A 27890-nucleotide genomic window follows, 5' to 3' on the forward strand; every position below is an offset into this window, starting at 1 on the left:
ATATGCTGCCCAAGGATTTCTCGTGGAGGATAAAGACTGTACACAAAGACTGGGATACTGGGAGGCTACACAGCAATGCTTCTAAATAACAAAATATTGAAAATAATCTGAGTGTCCAACCATGTGTCTGCGTGTGTCTATGGTCTGTCCAGGGAGGGAGTCATGGACACAGGATAGACTCAGCTTTGGGGGATATAAACTGGATGTACAGTGTCGTCCATCTGGTTTGCCGATGCAAGTGCAGCCACGTGGGTGTCCAGAAGGAGAAGGTGCCCGCGGGTGTGACACAGCGTCTGGGAGGGTGGAGGGCGAATGATTGAGAGGCCAACTCTCGGGGTGGAGGTCAAGGATTCTGCGGATTTGTGTTTCGTTTATCTGTGTTTTCTGATTTTTCTACAATGGCACAGGTTACTTGTGTAACAAAGCATTAAGATTAAGAGACTGTATAATGCAAACCAACGTTCACAGCAGCACTGTTCACAGTAGCAAAACTGGAAACAACTCGAAGGTCCATCCGCAGATGGATGGAAAGCAGTGTGGTTGGTGTCGGAAAAGCCCGGAATGCGGTTCAGCCTGAAGACGGAAGGTCTAGGCCTTGCCGCCACGTGGATGGAGCTCAAAGACGCGTGGTCAGCCACAGGAACCAGACGCATAGGACAGTTCTGCCTGCAGGGACCTGCAGTGAGCGAACTCATGGGGACGGACGGCTGGATGAGTTGTTTGGTGGGAACGGGGTTGTTGTTGGGCAGGTGCCGTCCTTGAGGGGAATGGTGGGGACGGCCGCTCAGCAGCCGACTGAATTGTACACTTGCCGAAGGTGAAAATGGCAGAGTCCACGTTTACGTGTATTTTACCACGAAGCAACAAAGTGAGAGGATAAAATGAGGGGGCCTTCCTGGCAGGCCATCTCTGCAGCCCGGTTCAGCTCGGACGGGTGAGTCTGGGGAATCTTGCATGACACCACTACACCAGCGGCACCGGGTGAGTCTGGGGAAGATGAGAGGAGCGGCCGACTCGTGTCCGTCCATCCGTGCGGCTGCGGGCACAGACACAGGCGCTTTGGCGGGAGACCTGGAAGCTGCCGGCGTCCTCCCCTGCAAGGAACACTGTTTTCACGAGGCTAATTAACTGCATGTGCCATCCCTGTGTGTGTCTGTGTGCTCATGTCAGTGTTTGCCATGGTGAGGATGTTCACACTGATTAGAGTGGTGGCTTCGACCTATCCCTGAACAGCCAATAAGTGATCTCTTCTGGAAGCCTGTCGGCCGGCCATGCTGTGCTTCACCTGGCATCACACGTCTGTCTCTGGGTCCTGCAGACCATGAGCCCCCACCGTTAGGTTTGCGGAGGCGACGGGAGGGAGACACAGCCCCTCCTGCCTCAGAGAGACCCTGTATCGCCCGCTGCCTTCACCCAAAGCCCTTTCCCTCAGTCAGACCAGATTCCCTTCCACCCTCATCCACCCGGACCCCTCCTCTGCCAGAGCTCGTCGTGGGACAGTCCACCGGCAAAAGTGCCCCCAGGACATCCAAGGAAGGGCCGGCCCTCCCTGGCCACAGCCGACTAGCCGACCAGGCCCAGAAAAACCCCTTTGGGAGGCAAGGGCACACCAGGTTCTCTTCTCTGGACTCTGGAGTGGAAGCATGCAGACGAGGGCTCTGGCAGCCTTAGGTTTCTCTTGGTGCATGGGGTAGACGAACCCCAGCTCATGTAAGCCAAGAGTTAGCAGCCACGGTGATTCTGGCCGGCACGGGAATGAGGAGATGCAGTGGGAGGCCAGACTGCACTGCCCCAGTGAGACTCTGCTCCAACCACCCCGTTCCTCTCTTTTCTAAAGTTCAAATTTGCAGGAAAAACTGGCCAGCATGACTTGGGTCAGCATCTACTAAGGGGACTATCAGCTCTGGCCAGGGGTAAGATCCCAGGGGCAGGACTAGTGATGGGGGGTCTCCCTAGCGAAGAGGGCACCTCATGCCTGGACAGTCCCTTGGGAGGAGGTTATGGAGGGAGCCACGGTGAGCACAGAGCACAGGAAGGCGGTCTCTGAGAGGGAGGAATGACCCCAGGGCCGGGCGGGAAGCAGGAGCAGGGGGTGAGGCAGAGGGTGTGGGAAGATCTCCTTCACAAGCGAAGTTTGGGGCACAGCTGCTCTCCTCTATGGCCACTGCCTTGGCGACTCTCCTGCAGGTGAAGCCATTCTGCACGTCATTTGTCACACCCCGTGTGGGAGGACCTAGCTGCCCGTGAGGGTGGGCAGAAGGGGGATTGCTCCCCAACCATTTGCTGGGCTGTGCAGGCGGGGGCTGTTTGTGAAAATTCAGTTCCAGAGACGGCCGTGCGGAGCCTGCCTCCCAGCACCCCCGGGTCAGGGGCTCCCGGGGCTGGAGGTGAAGGACTGCACTGTGGAGGCGAGTGTAGCTGGAGACCTTCCTCCCACGTCCCTGGGGGCCAGGCCAGTGCTGCTCTGGGAGTGAGGTCCATGAGCTGAGAACCCCGAGCGGCCACCTCTGGTGTGAATGAACCGTGTAGGCCCTTGTCACCATCTGACTAGGTTCTGGCTCAGAGCGCGTGCCCCTCGAATTCTGTCCCAAGGAGGGGGCGACACAGGGTGTCCTCTCAAAGGCCTATGGATGAAGAGGACACAGCGGTGATGTGATGATGGGAAGGACTGGACGATCCACTGAGTGGCACTGCTGGGGTTTGGGGAGAAAGCTGCGGTGGACACGGGGGTAACACAGGGCAGGAAGGGGCACCGGGGCAGGGCAGGAGCTCCCCAGGCCCCTGGGGCAATGTGGGGCCAGAGAGGACAGACAAACCAGGGCAAGCTCAGGTGTCCGGAGTCTGGTCCCTGGGGTCAACAGTGGGCCAGGCAGGTCGGTCACAGAGTTCAAATGTCAGCTGGGTCAGTGGGTCGAGGGCCTGTGTCGAAAGTACAGATCATGCTGCCAGAGATGGGGAGCTGGGGGAAGTGGGCTTGCTGTGGCTGCCAGCGGCCAGGAGCAGGTACCCTGGCAACACAGGGTGGGGGCTCCCAGCTTTTGGTGAGGAGTAGTGGCGGGCTGGGGAGGGACCGTGCACAGGGTCAGCCAGGAGGAGGAGCTCAGCTCATTCAGGGGAAACAAAGTCCCACAGAGCAGAAACCGCACATCAATGACTAGCAAACTGCTTCTCCAGCCTCTCAATGCACGGAGCAAATCTCTGTCAGAGAAAGTGAGTGGCTTGGAGCTGGGATCTTTGGAGCAACAGGTGACAAACACCTGAGTTGCGAGTGGCAGCTGGAGGAGGGATTTTGGGAGCTGCCCCTGTATGTTCAATATCATCCCCCCCATCCCCCTCACCCCCCTTTCCCCCCACCCTGAGTGACCCCCGGCTGCACACAGAAGCGTAGCTCATAATCTGCCAAATTGTGGAGCCGGATCCCTTGGACCTGGCCACAGTAAGGGCTTTGCCGGCTCTCCCCCAGTCCTCGGCCAGACGCCTTGTCTCCAGATCCTAGAGTCTGTGTGTCATCTAGCAACCTGACCTGAATTTCTGTCCAGGGATCCCAGCGGGGCCCCTTTCTCCACTAAGAGTAGTTACTCCTCCCATCAACTTCTCAAGTGACTGGAAAATAAGACAAACATAAAGCAGAATGAGGCCAAAATACGGCGATGAGTACTGGGTGGTTGAAAGGTGTAGTTTGGAGGAAGGGCAAACTGGCCTGTGAACTGAACCTTCAAAATTAGGTAAAGTGACCCCATCCCAGGGGTGCTGTATGCCCCCAGGACCCCCTGTCCCACTCCCCATGGGGCAGGGCTGATGCCGTGATCAGTAGCCCCCCCAGCTCTCAAGGAGACAAAGACACAGTGAATCAAGCCCACTGAGCTGCATCCCAAAGCTCTAACCAGATACAGTCTCCTCTCCTGCTGGCAAGGAGCAGGCCTCACACCTCCACCTGTCTGAAGTGGGTGGAATTGTCCTCCATGTTCCAGAAACAGTGACATTGAAAACAGTCAGCACCCGTCAGCCCACACATGCCAGGTGGCAGCTGAGGCTCCTCTGTGCCTGTCATGTGATCTAGTCTCATGGGGTGGATGCTCTTGTGGTCCCCATTTTCCTGATGAGGAATGGAGGTGCAGAAAGGTCACGTGGCCTATAGGGCAAGGAGCCATCTCACTGTAGGTTGCTCTTAGCCTCGTGCACCCGGGTTTCTGCTTCCTACACAGCTCTGGGGAGAGTGAGTTTTGGGCATAATTGTTAGACAAAACTGTGCGATGCCATAAGGCAGGCTTCCTCTCTCCACTTGGAACTTTCAGGGACTAATCAACACGGGAGTCTTTCCCCCCAAATGCTTGTGGGCATTATCACTCTTCTGAAGCCCTCTCCTAATTGTTAGGAGTCCAGTCCTGGGTTCTAACCCCCTTGGGCCTTGTCATCCTCCTTGACACTCTGTGTCAGTGACACCAGGAGACCGGACGTTCTGACTGTCACCTTTGTTGACCTTGAGAGGCATACCTGCCCCCAGGCTTCTCATGTTAAATCTGGGACCCACTGGACATGTGTTGTTGGGTCCCCAATGTTGGGTCCCCCAGTAATGGGTCCGTGATTAAAGAAGCGAGACTGATACAAAGCGAAAGTCAAGCAAAGCTTTATTTCGCGCCAAGCATCAAGAATCAAACCGAACGTTAGGGGCCGCACCTCTTACAGAAAGGGCGACCCCTCTCTGTTTCACAGACTGGCTTTTAAGGGCAAAGTCCATGTGGTTGGGCTGGCCACGCACAGGTGGCCAATGAAATTGTAACACACAGAGAAAGCTGCATAGTCATGTTAGGTCACACATAAGTGACCAATTGAATTACAGTTTACCCTAATAGACATTTGAACCAGCCTATCGCTTTGGTCAGAATGGGCATCCAAAAGGTGCCCAAAGGGCAGGGACCATCCTTTTTGGTAACTAGGGAGATAGTATGCCCCCCCCAACACTGATCAGATGTCTCCACCTGGCCTGACCCACCCTTGTTTTTGGGCTTCGTTACCTGGGACTGGTTTCTGGGACTTGTTTTTAAGTAAGTTCCCCAGGGGGGTGGGTGCAGGGTCAATTTAAGTTTTACTGCATAAACAAAAAAATGGCAGTTCAACCGGGTGGGGCCGCTCTGGCTGAATAGGCCCTTACAGCGTGTGTGAGGGGGAGGATGTCCACAGCAGCTCCCGTCCATAAGAGACAGAGGGCTGGTGGGGGCAGCTAACAGCAAACCTCAGACCTCAGGTCCTTGGTCACATTCCCTGAGGAGACAGCATGTACTGCCCCCTGCAACCGGTGGGACACAGATGTGGACCCATGGACAACACGGTTCCCCTGCCTGTGGGGAGGCCTTCAAGAGGAGATGGCAGGCGTGTTGTGCCTTTGGGCGGGGTGGCGGGGCTGTGCACAGCAGAATCCGGTGGGTCAAAAGTGTCGTGCGGACCCAAAGGTGAATGCCGGAGGATGGCAGAGACGGTGTCAGGATAGCTGGGTCTGGAGCCATATCAGGGAAGACCTAGAAGAATAGACCCTTTTATTTTTAGCAGACGGGGAGCCCCTGATGGCTTTTTATCCTGAGCTCAGAATGGAGAGTGGCACCTATTAGAAGTTCAAAAACAGGGTTGAGAAAGGCTGAGACGAGGGGGGTGGCCATCCATGAGGGCACACACGAGTACAAAAAACCCCAGCTCACGACTTGCTTCCTTCACTCTTTCACAGAAACAAGGGACAGTCCCTCTGGGGTTCCCCGTCATAGGGTCTGCGCTCCGTGTTCGAGGTGGTTCCGTTCAGAGGTACAGGGTTCGTGCACCGCACACAGAGGAGCTGTTTTTCAAACTAAGACCCGGATTCAGCCATGGCCATCCCAGTGTGCATGGGGAAGCTGTCCCTCTCTAAGGCACGGACGTCTGACCTCTCTGGCGATGAGCACAGGCGTGAAACTCGCTTCGGGATCTAAGTGAAACCACCTGTTATCCAGATTTTAGTATCAGATTTAGTATCCAACCTTCAGTATCAGCACCAAGTAGGAGCTACCGGTTTAGAGCCTTGCCCTGTGGCACAAGAAAGGATTGTGCACAGCAGCGTTCCCTGGGGGATGGCGAGGTCCTGGGAGGGGGGAACAGACTGGAGGCTTCCCTGCCCCCCAGGGCCCTGAGGCCGTCGGGGCAGCTAAAACACCATGACCTTTTTGGTGGGAGTAATGGACAGGTACATTTCTCACTGTAATTGTGATAACTCCCTCTTTCTCTCTTGGTCATGAGCCCAAGAAGCCGGAAGTAAGAGAGGACTTTCGACAGGCTCAAAGCTTGGCTAGCATCCTCCATGGTGACTTTTCAGGTGGGGAAGAGGCAGTAGGAAACAATGAATGCTAATTAGTTTACATTCATCAAAACTGTTACCAGGCTTCTTTTTTTTCTTCTTCTTCCCAGAGCTTTTAACTGTGCCAGAGCAGGTTATCCAAATTTCACCCCTGTTTTTCAAAAATTAATAAGAGCCATACATTAGTGTAACATTCTGCCTGCTTCACAGCATATATTAGTACAGGTTTTAACTGCTGAAATTATACAGTCATAAAAAGATGATTTAGTGAAAGCAATCATATCATTTGCATTCTGGGCCTGTCTGCCCGCAGCAGTGGCCAGGAGCCATGACCACAAGGCGGCGGTGGGGGGAGGATGGGGGGGTGTTGCAGCCGAGTAATTACACCACCGTGATTCTGCCCGAGGCCCTGGGGCTGACTGCCTCCTGGGAAATGCTGTTGGAGGGATGAGAAAGCCAGGCTCATTGGAGGAGGCGGATTAGGGACGACAATGGAGTCCTGAAATCTGCCCCCCCCCAAACCCGGGGCTTGTGTTTCCCCGAGGAATCCATTCTGGCCTCAGATAAGGGAAAATTAATTGGCACGCTCTTTTGCTGAAGTGGTTTTGTGGCGGCTGGAGTGATTACCGCTCCGCCGGGGAGGGATGGCATCTGCATCACGGGAGATGAATTCTTTTATTTTCCTCTTCCCCACGTGGCACAGGACGGCAGCTGGGTATGCATACCTCGGGGCCCAGGGAAGGGCTCGCACCTGTTGGGGCAAGTGGGACTAGACCGCAGACTGGGAGTCCTGGCAGGTCCCTGATGGTCTGGACCTCGGGCTCCGCAGGGAGGAGGCGCCTGGCTTTCTTCCCAGGGGAACACACTGTGGACAAGTTTTTGAAGTCCACGGGTCGGAGCCCTGAGGGGCGGCCCCTGGGGTGGGACCCGCTCAACTGAGTGAGGACTTTGTGGAGGGAAATCCTGCGGGAGGAGAGTCTGTGAGCCTGGCTTGGAGTGCCCCATGCTGTTGGAAGCAGGTAACCTGTATTAATGTTACAAACTTTCCCACCAACCCTCCGAGGGACAAAGTTTCAAATCTCCATGGATCAGACCAGAAAACCGAGACCCTGAGAGCTTCAGGAATTGGAGCAGGAGCCATGGTGAGTGGCAGAGGGAGGCGTCAGCCCCGGGCCACGTGCTGCTAATGACCAGGCAGCACCGTGTGGCATCATCTCCCGGCCAGCTCCCCGAACGCACAATCCCGGGTGCAAAGACGGTGCCAGGAGAGCTGCAGGTATGCACCGAAGCTTGTTTCATTGAGCGTTTCGTGGACTCGGGAGGGGGGAGGCTGCTCTAGTATCTGAGACACCGAAGGAGGGCGGGAGGACACCCCGGGTTCATGCAGCGGGGGCAGCGCACCGCGGCTGCACTGGCCTGCTGCATCGGGCTCTGGGATGCGGCAAGGGCCGCCGCGGTGACTGGTGAATACAGCGTCCTCCCAGGAAAGGGCTGGGACCATCTCCCAAACACAGGTCAGACAGCATAGGGCTCCTGGAGATACCAAGGAGGGAGACGGGGCCTGGGACTCTGGCCCCACTGGGGATGACTCTGGGGGGGCCACTTGCCTCCAGACTCCTGGTGGGCCTTTGCTGTAGCTGCCGTCCCCCTCCATGAGCACAACTGAGCCCTTCAGGGAGCTTCTCTGTCCCCAAGGCCACTCTTAACACCCAGCATGTGACAGGGGCCGAGACTGGAATATTGGGCTCTCTTTCAATCCTTATGGGGAGTCTAAGAAGGGAGTTAAGGATGAGGGTGGGAGGCTTGAGTCTAGAAGGTTCCGGTCCTGCTCCCACTCCCGCATATGTCAGGTCGTGGGGCTCCTGGGATGACCATCTGCATTTCCAGTTTCTCCATGACTAGGGGAGTATGAGCTTTGAAAAACACTCTCTGATGAGTCACATTCGCCAATTGCTTGAAAAAATGAGGAAATATTGTTGGGTTCCCAATGTTGGGTCCCCCAATAAAGGGTCCGTGATTAAAGGAGCAAGACTGAGACAAAGCGAAGGTCAAGCAAAGCTTGATTTCAGGCCAAGCATCGAGAAACAAACCGACCGTCCGGGGCCACGCCTCTTACAGAGAGCGCGACCCCTCCCTGCCTCACAGACTGACTTTTGTAGCGCAAAGGCCAAGCGGTTGGGCCTGGCCACACACAGGTGGCGAATGAGATTGCAACACGCAGAGAAAGCTGCCCAGTCATGCTAGGTCACACACGGGTGGCCAATTGAACTACAATTCACCCCATAGTAGCTATTTGAATTAGCCTATCACCTTAGTCAGAATGGGTGCCCAAAGGCACCCCAAGGACAGGTCCCATACTCCTTGGTAGGTAGGAGACAGTATGCGCCCCCACTGTTTGAATGTCTCCACTGGGCCTGACCCACCCTTGTATTTGAGGTTTGTTACCTGGGACTGGTTTCCTGGGCTTGCTTTTAATTAGGTACCCCTGGGGGTGGGTGCAAGGTCAACTTAAGTTTTACTGCAAAACAACAAAATGGCAGTTCAACCGGGGTGGGGCCACTCTGGCTGGATAGGCCCTTACAATATGCAGTTCTAGGAATTAATGATAGAAATTAAGGTTCGCCATTCTGAACGTGTGGCAGGAAACCGCAGATTAAATGCAGCCCAGGTCCCATGGAGCTGACACGGATGGATAGGAGACCAACAGCAAGACAGAACAGCATGAAGCTGGGGGTGTGGGAGTGGGAGGGTCATCAAGTCCTGCTCAGCTTCCATTCAAAAGGGCAGGAGTTTGGGAAACGGAGACCTGCTTGCTCCTGACAGGGGGCCATTCCCTCCCCGGGCGCAGAAGCAAGAGGTTTGGGTGGGTCCCTGAGACACCAGTGCCCCCAGGACTCTGGTCACCCCATGCCATTCTGGGGTGGAGGTTTTGGAACCACAGCATGCTGCGGTCCCCTCGTGGGTCCACATGCTGTGCATGTGATGCACTGACCTGCCTCCTGCCACGTTTGACCTCGCTGCACATGTGGGGAAGATGACACTATTTCCACGGCTCACTGGGACAGCAGCAGGGGGGTGACGTTTGATAGGTTGTATTCTTGCAGTGGGAAGATGAAACATAAGTTCTTCCTTTTCAAAAGCAATCTCTAAGGAGAAGCTTGAGCCTATGTTTGCAGGCTTACTTCCCAACATCAGCTTTCTAATTACAATGGCTGGGCAGAAATCTTATTTGAGATTTTCATGGTTAGCCTGGGATCACTTGCGTGGCTGCGAACGGTATGACCGTGTCTCTTACTCCTCGTCTGGCTGAAACGCCCTCAATACCAGCCAAGATTCACAGAATTTGATCTCTTTAAATCATGCTTTCATGGTAAAAAAATTCAAATCCAGCAGCTTTTCCTTTTCTCCATCAACAGATAGGGTATTATGATAATATAACTGGATTTGGAATGCCGTCCAACTTGATCACGTTGGGTCTAAACAAAAGTGAACAGACTGCACAGGTATTTCTCTACTGGTCTTCAGTTGTTTTTAGGATTCGACTGTAGGTCCTGATTAATATCACTGGCACATCACACAAACCCCAATTATCTAAAGTTAAATTGTTGCTCTGAGTTCATAAAGTTGGGTCATACACATTTGTATGTCTTCACACAATTCTTGTACTTTTTAACTAATTTCTATTGGAGTCTCAAAAACTGTGAAACGATTTAAAAAGCCATTAACTATTTTTTGCTATATACTGCATCATGTAAATGATTCACAAATTGGTTTTTAAAAGGATTTAAAAAGTTTTAAAAAGAGGGAAAAGCAGGCTCTGCAGGGCTTGATCCCAGGACCCCAAGATTATGACCTGAGCCGGAATCAAGAGTTGGACGCTTAACCGACTGAGCCACTTGGGCACTCCTCATAAATTAATTTATAGTTCTTCCCTTTTTCATAAATTCCTATACAATCTGATGGACTTCACTGTGAGCCCCAGAAATGGGTATCATGACACCATTTGTTTTGATAAACGGATGGGACCAGGCAGCTTAGATTTTGGTTTTGATTTTTATGGTCTCACTCCACAAATAATTCTGATCTATAGGTAAACTTGCCCAAATGAGGGCTTCCCTGGGAAGGAAACAGGTGTTCCTTGCGCCTCCTGGTAAGGGGGCCTTACCTGGTAAGGCGTCTCCTGCGCCTCAGGGTAAGCGCATGAGTCACAATCTCCTCCTTCCTGTCTCAGCAGCTCACACACTGACTCTTGTAGTCTTTCCTCGCCTGGGGTTGTTTCGGTCCCTGTTTGCACCGCAGAGAACGTTCTTCCGAGCCCCATCTTCGGGGATTCTAACGGGATTGGTGACTGAACTCGACCGTGTTATTAAAAAATGTTCCCTGTTCCAAACATGGGGCGTGTGCGTCCCAGCCGCCGGGTCAAATGAGCCGTTCTGCAAACATGAGAAGCGTCTGGGCTTTTAGGTACTAATGGCCTGACTTCACGCTTGCTCCTCTGGTTTGATCTGATAATGATATAGCTGATCTTTGATTTGATTCTTGGAGATACGGAGAGCATTAGTTTGTTTTTCTCTGGTTCAGGTGGATGTTTTGCTATAACATGCTTTCATAGTTTGCTGGGGTTTATTCCTTCCTTTCCTTCCTTCCTTTTTTTCCCTTCTTCCCCCTCCCCGCCCCCCCCTTTCTTCCTTCTCTCTCTTCCTCTCTCCCTACCTTCCTTTCTTCCTTTCTCCTGTTTAACTGTGATAAAACACACATAACATAAATCTCACCATCTTAACCACACCATCCATCCTTCTTTCCTTCCTTCCTTCCTTCCTTCCTTCCTTCCTTCCTTCCTTCCGCCAAGAGCTATTTACTGGCAAGATTAAGGACACAAGGAAATACAGGTGCATTTCATATTCTTTAGTATATGGAAGTCACATTTCAAGTTCTGAAGAAAAACACAAGTAATGAAAGCAAGCTAAGTTTTACTAAATAACATCTGTGAAGCTCCTATCTCTGTAATTCCTTCAGTTAAAAGCACAAATTTTCCAAATTCCTGAATGAGGGTCTTCAGGTTTGTATCTTTAACAATAACCGATCACCCCCTTTCTTTTTACCTGTTTATTATTTACTATTGCGGTACAATGAACAAAAACAATCATATAAACTTGTAGTAACCATGTGTTAACATATATACATCCACTGTGAAATGAGAACACAGTATGATAATTTACAACTGTTACCTTATACAATTGTGTTTTACGTTTTTAATTATTTATTTGACAGAGAGAGACACAGCGAGAGAGAGAGAACATAAGGAGGGGAAATAGGTGAGGGAGAAGGAGAAGCAGATTCCCTGCTGATCTGGGAGCCTGATGCGGGGCTCAATCCCAGGACCCGGGGATTATGACCTAAACCGAAGACAGATGCTTAATGGCTGGGCCACCCAGGTGGCCCAAGTTTATACCCTTTAAATGACATCTCCCCGTATCTCTGAGTGCCCCTGCTCCTGGCGACCTCCATTCTACTCTGTCTTTCTAGGACTTTGACTTTTTTTTTTAGGGTTCTGCATTTAAGTGATACCGAACACTATTTGACGTTCTCTGGCTGATTTATTTCACATAATACAATGCCCTCCTGTTCCATCTATGTTGTCAAAAATGACAGGATTTCTTTCTTTTTAAATGGCTGACTAATATTCCATTATGTACACTCGTTCTCTCTATCCATTCACCTGTGGACCCAGAGGTTGTTTCCATATCTCGGCCATTATAGGTAATGCTGCAGTGAACATGGGAGTACAGATATTTCTTTAAGTTACTGATTTCACTTCCTTCAGATATTTTCCCAGAAGTAGGATTGCAGGATCATAGGGGAACTCTATTTTTAATTTTTCTGGGGCCCTCCATCCTGTTTCCCACAGCGGCTGCTCCCAGTTTGCATTCCCACCAACAGTGCATGAGGACTCCCCTTTCTTCGCATCCTCGCCAACACCCATTGCTCCTGGTGCTACTGATTTTAGCCATTCTGACGGGTGGGAGGTGAGATCTCCTTGTGGTTTTGATTTGTTTTCCCTGGTAATCAGTGATGTTGAGCATCTTCTCATGTGTCTGTTGGCCATTTGTGTGTCTTCTTTGGAAAAAACGTCTGTTCGGTTCTTTGCCCATTTTTAAATTGGATTGCTCGGGTTTTGTTTTGCTTGGCTATGGTGTTGCATGAGTTCCCTACATGCTTTAGATGTTAGCCCCATATCACACATGTGGTTTGCAAAGACACCTCATTCTGCAAGATGTCTTTCCTTTTTCTGATTGTTTTCTTGGCTGGGCACGAGGTTTTTAGTTTGTGTTTTGGTATCATACCCAAAAAATCATTACCAAAGCCAATGAGAGCTCTTCCCCTTTGTTTTCTTCTAGGATGTATGGCTTCTGGTTTTATTTTATTTTTTAAAGATTTATTTATTTATGTTGGGGGAGGCAGGGGAGGTGGAAGGAAGGTGGGAGAAGCAGATGCCCGCTGAGCATGAGCCCCAATGCGGGGCTCTATCTCATGATTCTGAGATCGTGACCTGAGCTGAAGTCAACAGTCGGAGGCTTAGCTGGCCAAGCCAGCCAGGCACCCCTAAGGTTTTACATTTAAGTAATTAGTCCATCTTAAGTTAATTTTTGGAAGTGGCTTAAGACAGGGGTCCAATTTCATTCTTTTACATGTAGATACCCAGTTTTTGCAACACCCTTTATTGAAGAGATGGTTCTTTCCCTGGTGTGTGTTCTTGGAGCCCCTACCAAGGATGCATGGCTTTATTCTGGGCTCTCCATTCTGTTCCATTGGTCTATGTGTTTTGAAGACAGCACCAAACTGTTTTCATGACTATGGCTGGTAATATACTTTGAGATCAAGAAACATGATGCCTTCAGCTTTGTCTTCTTTGAAAGGTACAGGGGACCAAGGTCAGCTGGGTCATGGAGGCCTTGGACCGCAGGTTACAGAGTTCGGTTCTCATGTCCAGAGACGACAGCGTGGGTTACTCAGAAGCTGCTTCCAATCTTTCCAGAGGATACGGAGCATGGAATGGGGGGTTTTGGAGAGAGGCATACCTGGGCCCAATCTCAGCTCTTAGCTGAGCCAGGTCTCCCAAATAAAAATTATGCATCTTGCAGACTGTGGTGAGGAATGCAGATAGTGAGCACACATAAAGTTCCTGGGTCCAAGGCCACTGTGCCGTGGGCGCCTCCAGCCCGTGGTCTCCTGTGTGCCCCCCGGCCTGCCAGTCCCTTTCCTTGTGCTGAGCTGTCCGCTCCTCTCATGGGGAGGCTTCTTGACCAGTGGTCACCATGTCTGGAAAACCATGTGGAGAGGGAGGGGAGCACGCCCACCGCCAGCTTGGCTGCTGCCTGGGGAGGACGTCCCACAGGCCTTCACGGGAGGCCCGAGTGTTCTCCATGGGGCAGCAGGTTGTTCGCAGCATTGCTAGTATTCCTCGCATGCCTCGCATCACTGTAGGAAGCCCTGTGGAGCCCCAGCAGTATGCGGGACAGAGCTCTAGCCAGAATCAGACTGGCTCAGCGTTTGTAGGTAGACCAGATGTCTGGAGCACACCAAGCCGGCAGCATCCACGTGAGAGTTCCCTCTGCCTGGCAGCCATGAGATGTGCTGCAGACCTTGTGCTAGATGGGTCCAGTGTCTCCAGGCCACGCTTTCCCGAGGAACATCTAGACCCAGCAGGCCGAACGCAGCCACTGCACCCCAGCCACCACGTCAAATGGGCAGATGTGTCTCCTGGTCCTGCAAATTACACCTGGTCACAGGTGAGTTACAGGCTTGCAGGGAGCGACCCTTTAAAGAGGCCATGTGCGGGGCGCCTGGGTGGCTCAGTGGGTTAAGCCGCTGCCTTCGGCTCAGGTCATGATCTCAGAGTCCTGGGATCGAGTCCCGCATCGGGCTCTCTGCTCGGCGGAGAGCCTGCTTCCCTCTCTCTCTCTCTCTCTGCCTGCCTCTCCATCTACTTGTGATTTCTCTCTGTCAAATAAATAAATAAAATCTTTAAAGAGGCCATGTGCACTCTGTGGTGTTTAAGTTGAGACTTGAATGTCAGCGGGAGAGCATGCATGGTACTTGGTTGTAAATAATGTGGCAGATTCTTCTTCATCCCACACAGATCACCAGAAAGGGAGGGAAATGATGGGGGTCCCTGGCCAGGCCATGCTGCCGCAATTCTGATGAAGGGTCCGGATCGGGGGCACCGCATGGGCAGAAAGCCCCCTTCCCCGCGGCTCCCGCCAACTGTGCCCCTGTGTCCCGGGGGCCACACGGGCTTGGCACAGCTCTTGCCCTCACTGTCCCCAGCCGGCCTCCTCATCCCCTGAGGTCTTGGCCATGGGCACTGCATTTCAGCAAGGCTCCTTCTCAGAGTGGGCTGGCCACCTGCCTGCTGGCTCCAGGGGTGCTGCTCCCCACGCCCTCCCACCTGCTCTGCAGCACTTCATGGTCTTGTCATTGCCCCCAGATTACAGATGGGACAACCGAGGACACAGAGATTATATCTGACCTCAGCCAACACAGCCAACACAGCCTGGAACACATTTTACCTTGTGCCCATCCTGCCTCCGCTTTTTCCTCCAAACCATGAGTGCCCAATTCCTCTCCTATAGGATGTTCTTCTCACCCCTACACTTACTTACCCCCTACTACCTTCCCTAGGACCTTGTTTCCAAGAGGCCTTAAAGACGGGAGCTAAGTTTCCTCCCTTCCTTGTCACCGGGTCTGGCATGTTTTCCATCCAATGTCTGTTCTTCTGTGGGCTGGGAAGAAAAGCCTTACTTTGAGGTAGACAGACGCCTTCTCAGGGAGAAAACAGTGTTGTGTTAGGAATTCAACGCAGAGGGCACCTCTGGCTGGGAAGCCAGCCTCTGGGTAAGGATGGGAAGCCTGGAAGGGGGGACCCTGGGAGGCGAGGTCAGCCAGGAGCCAGTTCCCCTGTTCTAGTTTGAAGAAAACTTCAGTGTTCACTGAGCACATGACATCCCAGAAGACAGTCTGCAAATCCCAGCCCTTTTGTGCCTGGCTGTGAGCATCCCCCACATCCGACCACTATTGGGAAATTCCTCCCCAGGGAGGAGTGGGCTCTCAACCCATCTTTCCAGCTGTACGCTTTGGAGACTGTTGGAACGGAGGCCACACGTGCAGAGCCCTGGGGAGACTCACAGGAGACCACAGGAGACTCACAACCTCCGCTTTGTTCTGTGAGACAAAAATTTAAACTTCTGTCTTGACTTCATGATGCCTGCTGTCACTTTGGGGGTGTCTCACTCCCACCAGTGAGAGTGTGCATTGGGACAGGTCATGGCAAGTATCACGACAGGTGTCAAGACACAGGTGTGGGGGAGCAGCTTCTTCCTAAGAACAGCATGTCCTCACGCTCTGGCCAGCCAGAGCCCCGCATCACCATCCTGACCCAGCAGGACTTTAGTGAGGCTCCCTTCACAGCGCATCTTTGTGTGTGGTCTGGGAGGAAAGTCCAGGACAGCATGTGTCCCCTCCTAGGTCAGCAGGAGGTGGGAGGGGACCAACTCCGGCGGTGCCAGTGACACAGTGTTCAGAGAGTAGACTGAGATGTGGCCGCGTTCTCCTGAGCCTGTGGAGCATAGACACATGCAGGATGGCATGGGACACACGGCTCAGTTACTCAGTGAAACTGAGTCTCAGGCGCGACCCCACAGCTGGGTGGCATCCCTCCCTCCTGTGGCATGCAGCGTGACAGCCACAGGAAGCCATCATGCAGCCGACCCCCTGCACGTGCCCCTTGCTGGCTCCACTCCACCATCTTCGTTCCTCTGCTGCTCTGCACGTGCTTAGCTCCCACCCCTGGGCCTTTGCACCTGAGAGCCTGTCTGCCTGGAGTGCCCTGCTGTCGGGGCCTCAGGTGGCTCAGCCCACCAGCCAGGGTGTTGCCCAGGGTGCCTCCCCTCTGCACCATGTTTGCCTTCCGCGCTTTTGTTCTGACCAGCTCTGGCTTCATTGCTGCTGTGCCCTCCACAGCGAGGATCCTGAAGTTCTGGATGCTTTCAGTGCACTTCCTGGCAGGGTGCTTCTGTCCACTGGAGTGTGAGCCTCATTCTGTTCTGTTTGTCCCCAGCTCTGTCCCCAGGCTCTTCTGTGGGACCCAGAGCACCAAGGTGTCGCTCTGCACCCAGGCATCATCAGCTTTGGGGCGATGTTGTGAGTCTGGATGAGATCACCTGGGAGAGGTTTTAGAAGGCAGATGAGGCTAGATGTGCGATTTGGGGGTGCTGTTCTGCTTTCCCGAGCTTGATGCACACTTGTCTGTGAAGTGTGGTTTGTAATCTCTATCAGGCAGAGGCGTTCCAGGAATTAAGTTCAATAACATATGTGAAAGCAGCTGGCATGAGGCTTGGTAGATTCTCAGAAAGTGTTATTTTCTTTCCTCGGAGTGTCCTTGTCCAATTTTATTAGGAAATGGGGGTATTTATGTAAACCATTAAGACCAAATCTAGGCAAACTGACGCTGATTGATAAACCTGCAAAAAGTTATTCTTGGGTGCTGGAAGGTGGATAAGGGAGGCACTATACGAGTTTTTCTGCTAAGAGGGCTCAGATTTCCTTGGAGAGGTGTGGGGGAGGTGGTGTGGGGGAGGTGGTGTGGGGTGGTGTGGGGGAGGGGGTGTGGGGGAGAGGGCCTGGGGGAGGATATGTGGAGGAGGGCATGGAGAGGACAGAAAATGAGGAGAAGGGTACTTCGGGCAGCATGTGAGAGCAGAGGTGGGAACACCCAGGATTCAAACCTCCATCCGCGGGAGAATGTTGGCTCCGGGCAGGAATAGAGCCGTCCGAGGTGCAGCTGACTTGGGATGAGGTTGGGAGCGATGGTGATGATGGTGGTGGTGGTGAGCCTGGTTTTGGCTGGGCTGAGTGTGAGCTGGTGGGGGGTGGGGGCGACAACATCAGGCAGAAGCCAGAGCTCGGGGAGTTTGTGCCGCTCAGGAGAGAGGCTGGGCCTAGAGCAGAGGTTCAGGGGGCCTGCGTGGAGGCACCGAGGCCTGGAGGACGTCGAGGTCAGGCACAGAGTCCGGTGACAACGTTCGCTGGAGCCCTCTCCTCATAGCTGCTTCCTCTTCCATGTGGCTGTCTGGCTTCCCCGTTTGATTCCAGATGTCACTGCTCATCCCCTTCCTCCATAAGGATATGTACCTCTCAGGCTGCTGAGTGTCCAGCACAGTGCTGACCCCCCAGCAGGTGTCACTAACTGTCCAGTATGGTCTGCATCCTAAACCAAGAAGTGATGTTTCCTACCTGCCAGATGTGTAAGCACGCATCAGATGTGTGTGTGTGTGTGTGTGTACGGTGTGTGCACGACAGGTGTGTGGGTGTGTGCGATGGGGGTGTGTGCACGTGTGCCTGTTTGTGCATGTGTGTGCGTGGGACAGGGTGTGTGTACACGCAACAGGGGTGTGTGTGTGTGCGACGGGGGTGTTCATGTGCATATGTGTGGATGTGATGGGGGTATGTGCGTGCATGTGTGTGCAATGGGTGTGTGTGTGTGACGGGGGTATACACGTGTGAGTCTTCTTATCCCTCCCACACGTTTAACCTGAGGCCCTGTCCTGACTAGTCTTGGGAGAAGAGCCCCTTCCTTGGAGTTTATCTGTCACTCTGACATCGGAGGGGATGGTGGATTGTCACAGACTCAGCTGAATATAGGGTTTTCTGGTTGCTGCAGCCCACATACTGCTCGAAGCCCCCCAGTGCAGTCAACCAGCTCTCCGTCTCCAGCGGAGCTGCCCCACCAGCGGGCCTGGCGCACAAGGGGAGAGGCCGGCCCTCGTCTTTACTGGAAACCTGCCTCCGCATTCCATGGTCTCCCCACCTTCCTCGTTCCTCGGCTGGGAACTAAGGCCATCCCGCCCCTTGGGAGGGGCCCACACTGACCCCACCGCTGCTGCTTGCCCTCCACACTCCTGTGCTCCCACGCGGGGAACGTGAAGAAGACTTGAATTAGGTAGGTCTGAGGCTCCATTGGCCTGCAAAGGTGTCCTCAGGCTGTCTGTGTGTGAGCATCTGCATGGCTGGGAGTATTTTTAGGGCCATGAGACACTAGCTCCTGAGCCGGAGTCACTGAGCAGGATCCCACGGAGCACACAGGACCCGCACCCCTCCTGTCCTGCTCCCCCCCCACCCCCGTCCTCCATGTGCACCGGGTTTCCTAAGCTATTTCCACAGCCGTGGGACAGTTTGGAACCTGTTCCAGGGAAGAGTCTCTGCTCACAGAGGTGTCACCTCCCCAATCCACCACTGTCCCCACCACCCTGGCTTGGCACCCTGGAAACGTCTTCACCCACCTCAAAGGATGGCTTGGGTTTATTTGTTTGTTTGTTTGTTTAATTTAATTTTAATGTCATTTCCCATTCCCACAGGGAAGTTACAAGACCAAGAATTTCACTCAAATTCAAGTAACGAGGGCGCCTGGGTGGCTCAGTCAGTGGAGCGTCCGACTCCTGATCTCGGCTGAGGACTCTATCTCAGGGTCATGAGATTGAGCCCCGTGTTGGGCTTCATGCTCAACGGGGAGTCTGCTGGAGATTCTCTCTCTCTCTCCCTCTCCCTGAATCCCCCTAAAATAAATAGATATTTAAAAATTTTCAAACAAATGTTGGTCTTTTATCGTGTTTGGCCTCCTCTGTCTGCTCAGGGGCCCAGAACAGTAAGACGGACGCAGCTGCTCATCCACACACCTTCTCCCGAGAATGTCCTCTGCAGCAGAAGAAACCCGACTCTGGATCCCATGGTCTCATTCCCCTTCTGGAATCTCAGGTACCGAGCATCTCTCTGTGTTCCCAATAAGATGTGTCTGATTCCGTGGAGCACCTCCTGACCCGTGTCCTGCACTCCCCTTGCTTCCCCGTGTGCTACGGGCTGGGCTGGCTGTCTGTGCACCTGTCGGGAGGCGCTCCGTCTCGGGGCTAGAGGGTGCAGCCGGGATTTCTCCCCTTCTGTAAAGTTACTTCGTAATTAGCAAGTGTCTTCTGCAGAGATGCTGTGAGATTATAAATAAATCACAAACTTCACGTTCCCTTTACATTTATGGGTTGGCTTTCTTCCAAGAGGAGGAACTTTCTAGTCTGTCTCTGTGGGTGTCGATTCTGTTTTTACAAACAAACTGTCAGCATCGTGTAAGTCCCACTGACTGAGGCCCCGAGGGATTCCCATGGGCGTCTGTCCTTGAGCCCCGCCGACAGCGAGACCGTCCATCTGTAGGAGCTGAACTGCACGAGGACGGTGAGGGCTGGGGTTCGCGGGGCTTCTGAGCAGGACAGGGCAGCAGACAAGGCTGAAGGAACTGTCTCCTATGAAAGGCTACGTGTCTGAGATGACCAGCAGCCAGGGTGTGTCCCTGTGATGAGTCAGGACGCACCCTCCACATGCACCCTGAGCTGTGGCATCTCAGAGCCCCTGGTGCTCCAGAGGGGGCCGGGATACCGGGTTCCCCCTCCTTTGGGTAGTGCCTTCAGGGGTACGGGAGCAGGACAGAGGTAGAGTGCGGCCACAAGTGCTGTAGGGGGTCCCTTGGTGTGTCTGGGAGCCACCGTGCAGGTGTCTAAGATCTTACATGAGGAGGTCCAGACAAAAGCCATTGAAGTGGAGGGTACCTCGTGCTGGAGCTGGGAGCCCACGGGACACACAGTCCCTTCCACACAGCAGCCCCCGGAAAATCCCGCTAGCTGGGCCTTCTTGGGCTGGGACAGGTGCCCCACAGGGAGCTGGTCCTTCTGCACCCCCCATGCTGTCAGCCCGGCTGGGGGTCCTCCTTCAGATCGGCAGAGTGAGCCAGGAAGTAAGACCAGGATGCCGTTGTCTCTGGCATGTGAGGACGGCATTCTCAGGAAAATCGAGGGTGGTATTAATTTATCGGTGAGTCAAGGATAATATGAGCTCCTGAATGGCCGCTTGAGTGTGTCTGGGCCACCCTGTCACATCGAAGCCTGCAGGGTTGTCTGTGGAAGGAAGCAGCTGTCAGGAAGCCTTGCTCTGAAATGCTGGGGCATTCCCACCGTGTGTGCTTCAGTTTTCATGTGTACAGTGTTTTCTACAAGACGGTGCATGTCAGGCTTCTGAAAACATGCCGAGACTCACAAGCAGGGCGGCCACGCTCTCTCCAATGTTTCAAGTGATTTTCTGGAAGCTTTGAGACAAACCAAACCCTGCTCCTGCACTGGGGCTGGACTATGCCCCCGGGGCTCAGACACCTGCTGAGACACCTGGAGGGAGCCTGACCTGAGCCCCTCTCCAAAGTCCCACAGACGCCGTGGGCTGGTGTGCTGCCCTGGGATGCTGTGTGCACGATGGCCCCCCACCCCCCATATCCTGGCCCCCAGTGGTACAGATGTCATCCGCCTGGGTCAGGGCTTCACGTGCTGCTCACTGAACAACTGTCCGGGTCTTGACCTGGCCAACAGGGACCTTCCCGCAGAGCTGTTACAATTCAATTTCAGTAAATATTTCTTGGCAGTCAATACTAGAACAGATGGGGAGGAGAGCTCAGGAAAGGCAGGCAGTCCCGCCTTCGAAACACGGACATCTTAGTTAGAACCCAACCAGTGTCGACTGAAGAGAAAGGAGCTCATGAACAGAGTCTGGGGCTGGACTCACCGGGATTGCATTTGGCCCCCAATCCTGTCGCTTGGGGGCTCGGGGGTCTGGGGGTACTGCTTGACCTCTCAGAGCCTTCCAGCAGCTTCCGTGTCTTCATTGCAAATGGAGAGTAGCAGCGCCCCCCATGGTCCCCGTAAAGATGAGTGGGGGACTGGACACAGAGCACCCAGCATGCCTCTGCGTCTAATCAGCACCCCAAGAACAGCGGCTGTGTCTGGGGCTACAGGCACACTGGGCGCTCTCACTCACCCAGCCCCCTCATGCTGCAAACCATGGACTGGGCAGGTGGTTCCTGCCTTCATCACTCTTTTAAAAGCCCCAGACCCATCTTGGGGTTCAGCAGAAGGCCCATGGGTAATGATGCTTGGGCTGACCGCTGGTTCTCCTGTCCTCCTGTCCTCCTGCTGTGTCCCCAGGTGCCCTGTCTAGCACAGGAGGCTCAGGGACACTCATGAGGAAATCTTGCGGTGGTCTGACAGTTCTGTCCCCAGCTCCCTCCTGGAGCGCCGCACTCCCTGGTAGCCCCGACCACCTCCTTTGGCATGGCTTAGGGTGGGTGGAGGTCCCATTAACAGAGCTTCTATTAAACATTCATGCTATATCCCTTCTCTTTGACCAAGGTTATTTTTCAAACACTAAACACAAATAATTATTCAAACATGTATGAAGACTGTACGATTCAAAGCCCTTCCGGAAGGTTGTACAAAGAGCAGTTGCTGTGAGGGTGGAGGAAGTAGGGGCTGTGTTCTCGCCTTCATCAGTGCCTGTGTGCTGTGGGGTGGGCACAGGTGGCCGCTGCTGGGCCCACCCTGGGAGAATGCAGGGACAGGCTTTCCAGCCCTGGGCCTCCAAACCACCATGCCCTTGGACTGGAGCAGCTCTAACCCCAGAGGTAGGAAGGAGGACTGCTTCCCAGGTTCTGAGACCTGGTGGACACGTTGGGAGTCAGGGGTTAAGTCAGTGAGTCGTGCCTCCCCTCAGGGAACTTAGCATCCAACAATGGTGCCTGTGACCTTGGCAGGGGCCTCCATGAGAAGACAACCCTGGTCTGCGCCCCACAGGCCATATATAGGGGGTGAGGGTCCGAGGAAAAGATCTGTTTCTGGTCTTTTGCCCCAAGGCCTGCAAGGCTTCTGGCAATGCAGGCTGCGAAGCCCTATGACAAGCAAGCCACCTCTTGCAGGACCTCCTGAGCCACAGGTTTGCCACCCCTTGTCCCTCTGGCCTCAAGGCCACCCAGCAAGACGAGCACTGTCATCATGCCCATTTTCCAGTGGAGGAAACTGAGCTCACAGTCACCGGGACCCAGGATTGTCCGTGAGCCTGTGGGGGGCGAAGCCCAAGTTTACACCCAGTGCGGCTGACTCTGCACTCAGCTGTTTCCAGTTCTTGCCTATTACAGATAGCGTTACTCAGAATACTTAAAATTTATAGTTGGAGATACAGTGGTCTACGTGCACAACCACATCCTCTGTGAATGATGAGAGCTGAGAACCCCCCTTTCCAAACCTTCTACGTTTTCTTCTCTTCCCTCCCCAACCCCTCCCAGTTTAAAAAGCCTTCCGCATTAAAAATCATGTTTGCGGTAGGTTTTGGTAAACTCCCCTTATCAGATTAAGGAAATCCCTTTCTATTTAATTATTTGTAAATTTTTTACAAAATCATAAATAGGTATTTTGAATTTCATCAAATGTGTTTTCTCTGTCTATTGAAATAACCATATTGTTCTGTTCTCTAATATGCTAATGTAGTGAATGATAATTACAGATTTCCTGAAGTTAAGCCTTCTATTCCTGGAATAAACCCAGACTGGTCATGATGTGCTGTCTTTTTTCACGAGGCACAGAATTCATTTTGCCATTTATGAAGGATAATTGCCTTTATGTTCGTGAATGAGGCTATGATTTTTCTTCACTGTATTTTTTGGATTTTAGTATTAAAGGCATAGTGGACTCAGAATGAATTGTTGAGTGTTATTTTTCTTTTTTACCCAAATGATTTGCATAAGATTAGACTGACAAGTTCCATGAATGTTTGGTAAAACTTAACCTAAAATCATCTGTGCCTGGTGATTCTTTGTAGGAAAATCAAACAATTGATTCACACATTTTAAGGGTTTTGAGCTATTTGGACTTTCTATTTCTTCTTGAGTTTGTTATTTTATTTTTCCTTTTTTTTTTTTTTTTTTTTAGATTTTATTTATGTATTTGTCAGAGAGAGAGCAACAGAGCACAAGCAGGGGGAGCAGCAGGCAGAGGGAGAAGCAGGATTCCCAAAGGGCAGGGAGCCCGATGCAGGGCTGGATCCCAGGACCCCAGGATCATGACCTAAGCTGAAGGCAGATGCTTAACCAACTGAGCCACCCAGGCAAACCTTGAGTTGGTGATTTTAAAGGAGTGTGTTCATTTCTTCTAAGTTTGCGCTTTTTTTTTTTTTTTAAAGATTTTATTTATTTATTTGTCAGAGAGAGAGGGAGAGAGCGAGCACAGGCGGACAGAATGGCAGGCAGAGGCAGAGGGAGAAGCAGGCTCCCCGCTGAGCAAGGAGCCCGATGCGGGACTCGATCCCAGGACGCTGGGATCATGACCTGAGCCGAAGGCAGCTGCTTAACCAACTGAGCCACCCAGGCGTCCCTAAGTTTGCGCCTTTTTATGCATTCTTTGGGTATAGTTTCTCTACAGTACACTTTTTTCTTTTTCATCCCTGTTAGAGCCTCATTATACCCTTTTTATTTTTCCGATTATTTGTGCTTCTCTTTCTTTCTTGAACAATTCTGCTAGAAGCTTGTATAACTTTACATTTTCCAAGTCCTCAGAACTGATTTGGGAGGCAGCAGGACCCTCCTTGTGAATGACAGACCCAATCCTGGGAGATCCACCTTGCAGGTGATCTCGCTTTACTACCTGGAACCCAGGAAGTAAGGTCTCCTCCTGCATCAGCAGCAACCCACCAATGAGAGACAGTGACTGCTCAGCCAACGAGAAGCTACTACACTTCCAGCTCCCAGTTTCCTCCATTGGACTTTTAGTTTACAACAGCCCCTTCTTTCCTCAATGCAAGAGAGTCTGTTCTTAACTTGTTCTGCTCTCTTGCCTGTGGTTCTGCATAGTTTACTTAGTGGAGTTTGCAATTTTTGGCTATTCCCAAAAAGAAATGCATTTTTTGCTGGTAACATAACTGGGGTTTTTATTTTTAAAGTTAATGATGTCATAAGCCATAAGCCTTGGACTATGGTATTTTCATGATTGTTTAGTTCCAACATTTAAAAATTTCTGGGAGTGTGGGCTGCTGGGTGGCTTAGTCCCTTAAGCGTCTGACTCTTGGTTTCAGCTCAGGTCATGATCTCCTGGTTGTGAGATGGGAATTCTGTTGTCACCTGTGCCCCCCTTGTTTGGCTTGGTGCTCAGCAGGGAGTCTACTTCCCTTCTCCCTCTGCCCCTCCCCCCACATGAGCACTCTCTCCCTCTCTCTTTCAAGTAAAGAAATCTTAAAATGTTTCTCTCTCTCTCTCTTTTTTTTAATCTACAAAGTTTATAAAAGTGGGATCTAAAAATTCTAAGCATACAGTTTTGAGTTCTAATTTAATTGCACTGTGGTTTGAGAACTTAGTCTATATGATGATGGACCCTTTATTCGGTATTCTTTGGTCAACTTCTGTAAATATCTTTTTGTTATATTGAGTCTGCATATTTCCGATAAACTGAATTGCTAATCCCATTTTAAAAATTTCACTAGTTTTTTGTCCTGTCAAATAAGAGGTACCTTGAACATTTTCCACTCTGATGATGAGTTTAATTTCCCTATGTGTTCTATCAATTTTGCTTTACACATATATTTAAGATTTTAGTTCTATTCTTCCTTGGTGACATTTGAAATTTTGCCATGCAAAACTGCTGAACTCTACCATTAGTGCCTCAACCCTCCCATAAACCACACAACCACTTCCTTTCTCAGCCTTTGCATGATTGGCCAGCAGGATTTTAATTTTCTCCTTTTAAGCCTTTTTATTTCCATAAGTTAGTCATGGGATTTAGATGTTAATATTATCTGTCACAGACAATGTTAATTTTTGCCCACTTATTTACTATTTTTTTGCATTTTAGACCTTTCTTCCAGGATGATTTTCTTCCTGGAGTGCGTCTTTTAAAAGTTCCATTGGCTTAGGTAGAAAACTCTGTTTTGTTTTCTCTGAAAATGTTTTATCTCACTCTCATGAGCAAAGATATTTTTGCTGGGTAGACAATTGTAGGGCATTTGTAGGTGTGATTTTTCTCTTGGCATTCAGGAGATATTATGCTGTCTCATGGCTTTTGTTTTGGCTGTTGAGAAAATTGCCATAAGTCTTACTCTTTTGAAGGTGATGTGTGTGTGTGTGTTTTAAAGATTTTATTTATTTATTTGACAGAGAGAGATCACAAGTAGGCAGAGAGGCAGGCAGAGAGAGAGAGAGGGAACCAGGCTCCCTGCTAAGCAGAGAGCCTGTTGCGGGACTTGATCCCAGGACCCTGAGATCATGACCTGAGCGGAAGGCAGTGGCTTACCCCACTGAGCCACCCAGGTGCCCCTGATGCGTTATTTTTTAATGCTTTTAAAATCTATGGCTTGTCTTTGGCATGTGACTTTCAATGTGTGGAGGTTTGGATTTAATTTTTCTTCATATTGTTTGGTAACTGTTGTTTTTACATTCATGTCCTTCATGAATTCTAGAAAAAATACCTTTAAATCTGGCCATTCCCCCATTGTCTCTCTCCTCTCTGGACTGTGATTATATTGCAACTTTTTACTCTTACTTCCTTGTCTTTTATCCTCCTTTTTTGCCCTTTACATCTTTTTCTGGGTGTTGCTTTCTGGGAAATTTCTGCAGATCTATCTTCCATTTCACTGACACTCTTTTCATTTGTGTCTAATATGCTACTTATCTCACCCTCCGAGTTATGTTTTTAATAGCAAAAACTATATTTTTCAGTTCTAAAACTTGTGTCTTTTTCAGATCTTCCTAGTCATATTTGCTAGTGCTACCTGCTTATTCATTTCAGGTTTCCAGTGCTTTCTTTTAAACATTTCATGTGTGGTTATTCTCTATTCTGGCCCTGAGAATTCCAGTATTTCACATATGTATGGGTCCTAATCTGTCTTATTCCTGCTAATTATCACTCACGAGGATTTGTATCCATGTGTGATAGTCTCTGTGAACTTGTGCTGTGCTGGCCTTGATCTGCGGAAACCTCGGGAGTTTGAAGTGTGAGCACTCTGGCATGGGTTGTGTTTGCTTTTGCCAGGAGCTAAGGATACTGCTGAGCTGGACCAAGGTCATTGCTTTCCAGTTCCTGGTCTAAACTGGGAATCTCAAGAGTCGGCTTCTCTTTTTGTCATGCTTCTCTTTCTGACATGCTTTGGAATGTTTTTAGAGTAACTCTGCTCAGGTCTCTGACTATGTATGTGCTTGTGAGTGTGTCTGAGTCTCCACGAAGGTTTTCCCTACTTCTGTAACCCCAGCAGTGCAAAGACATTATATTTTATGAAGGATATAGCTATTCTGAAGCTGTGGGAAGTGGAAGTTGGAGCCCGTTTTTTTAATAGAAGAGAGAGGGGGTGTGGGAATTCAGGGAAAGGTGGGAATATTTCATCGTCATTAAAGTGAGCCTAACTAATTGCTGGTTGTTGCTCACAGCATGTACTGCCCACATCTCATCTTGTTGTTGGTCTCTGGCTACCTCATGGGTTGAATTTTATTTTCTGAGCACCAAGAGCTCAGTGTCCTTCTTCTACTGAGCAGCTCAAGAACACGCTTACCCACTCCAGTAACCCCCATCCCATAACCGCCCGGAGAGGCCCAGTGTACAGTTGGACCAAGTATAATGCTTTATGCTATAATGCTGTCATGGACACAGAGATAAGTCCTTATGTTTGAACGTGGTGCTTCCCATGTTGGAGGCAGAGACGTCTCTCCTCTCAGATTGCAGATAGGAAACACACAAGCCTGAGGCTTTCGATGGCCATCTCCCATGGCATGTGGAGAAGGAGTCAATCTATAGCCTTGGTCAACACATGGTTCTTAGCTGAGCCTAAGGAAGATACTTACAAACTGATCCTAAAGCAATGGGTAGTTTCTGCCAGTGTATAACTTCAGCCTGTTGTGGGAGGACACCCCAGCTGTGGCATAACTGCAACATTGACCTTCTGCCCCTTGCCATCTTGAAGCCCATGCAAGGGTCATGGCTTTGAGCCATCATCCTTGTCCACCCAGCACAACAGATAGCTAGGTTAGTGGAGAAAGTAAGATTCAGAACCTTCTGGAGGGGTCCTTCCTTTGTTTTCAAGGATTAGCTCACCTCTGCTTAACCTCAAAAATGTAAGCTTGCTAGTAAATCTGACCACCTAGTTCCTTTGAGTTAAAACATCTGCAACATCAAAGAGAAACAATGGCCCCTTTTGAAGCACAGATAACTCAATTGGAAATAGAACTATTCTGGTTTCAAGTGCTATGAGAAAGGGAACTGGGTCTCACTGTAACTAGATGTGGAACTGGAAAATACTCAGAGCTTTCTGGGTTTTGAAGAAGGCAAAGCAATGACAAATGTTTGGTGTCTCAAAAAATAATCTTTTAAAAAAACCCATCATTGACTCTTGAGTATCCAGCATATAGAAAGAAGAAGACTGTTCCAGATCATCTCAGTGACTGTCCAAGCACAGGAGGGGTTAATGACGAGAATACTCACCTGAGTCAGCATTTTCTGCCGCTTCCCCACACATAGATTCGCTACATGATCAGGATGGAGGGAGGGCATTAATAAAAGCTGGTCCGATGTGGAATTAATTCAATTACACAGTCAGTGGAGGAACACTTAGGTTCCCTAGAGCCAAAGGCAATTTCTTCAAAATTCCTGATATCTTTCAGTTCAAATGCAACTAATATCATTGT

The 27890-nt window shown here is 51.1% G+C and overlaps 2 long non-coding RNA genes across 2 annotated transcripts in view; one reads left to right on the forward strand and one right to left on the reverse strand.

The window, feature by feature from the left end:
* The window catches only part of LOC309850529, a 510333-nt gene that overhangs the window by 48341 nt on the left and 434102 nt on the right, over window positions 1–27890 (reverse strand). The window lies entirely within an intron of this gene.
* On the forward strand, window positions 7214–18805 carry LOC309849669. Its single transcript, XR_014303829.1, has 3 exons — window positions 7214–7595; window positions 18039–18317; window positions 18733–18805. It is a non-coding gene; the product is annotated as an uncharacterized lncRNA (long non-coding RNA).

The sequence above is a fragment of the Mustela nivalis genome (assembly GCF_964662115.1).
Source record: "Mustela nivalis genome assembly, chromosome: 16".
NCBI classification, from domain to species: domain Eukaryota; kingdom Metazoa; phylum Chordata; class Mammalia; order Carnivora; family Mustelidae; genus Mustela; species Mustela nivalis.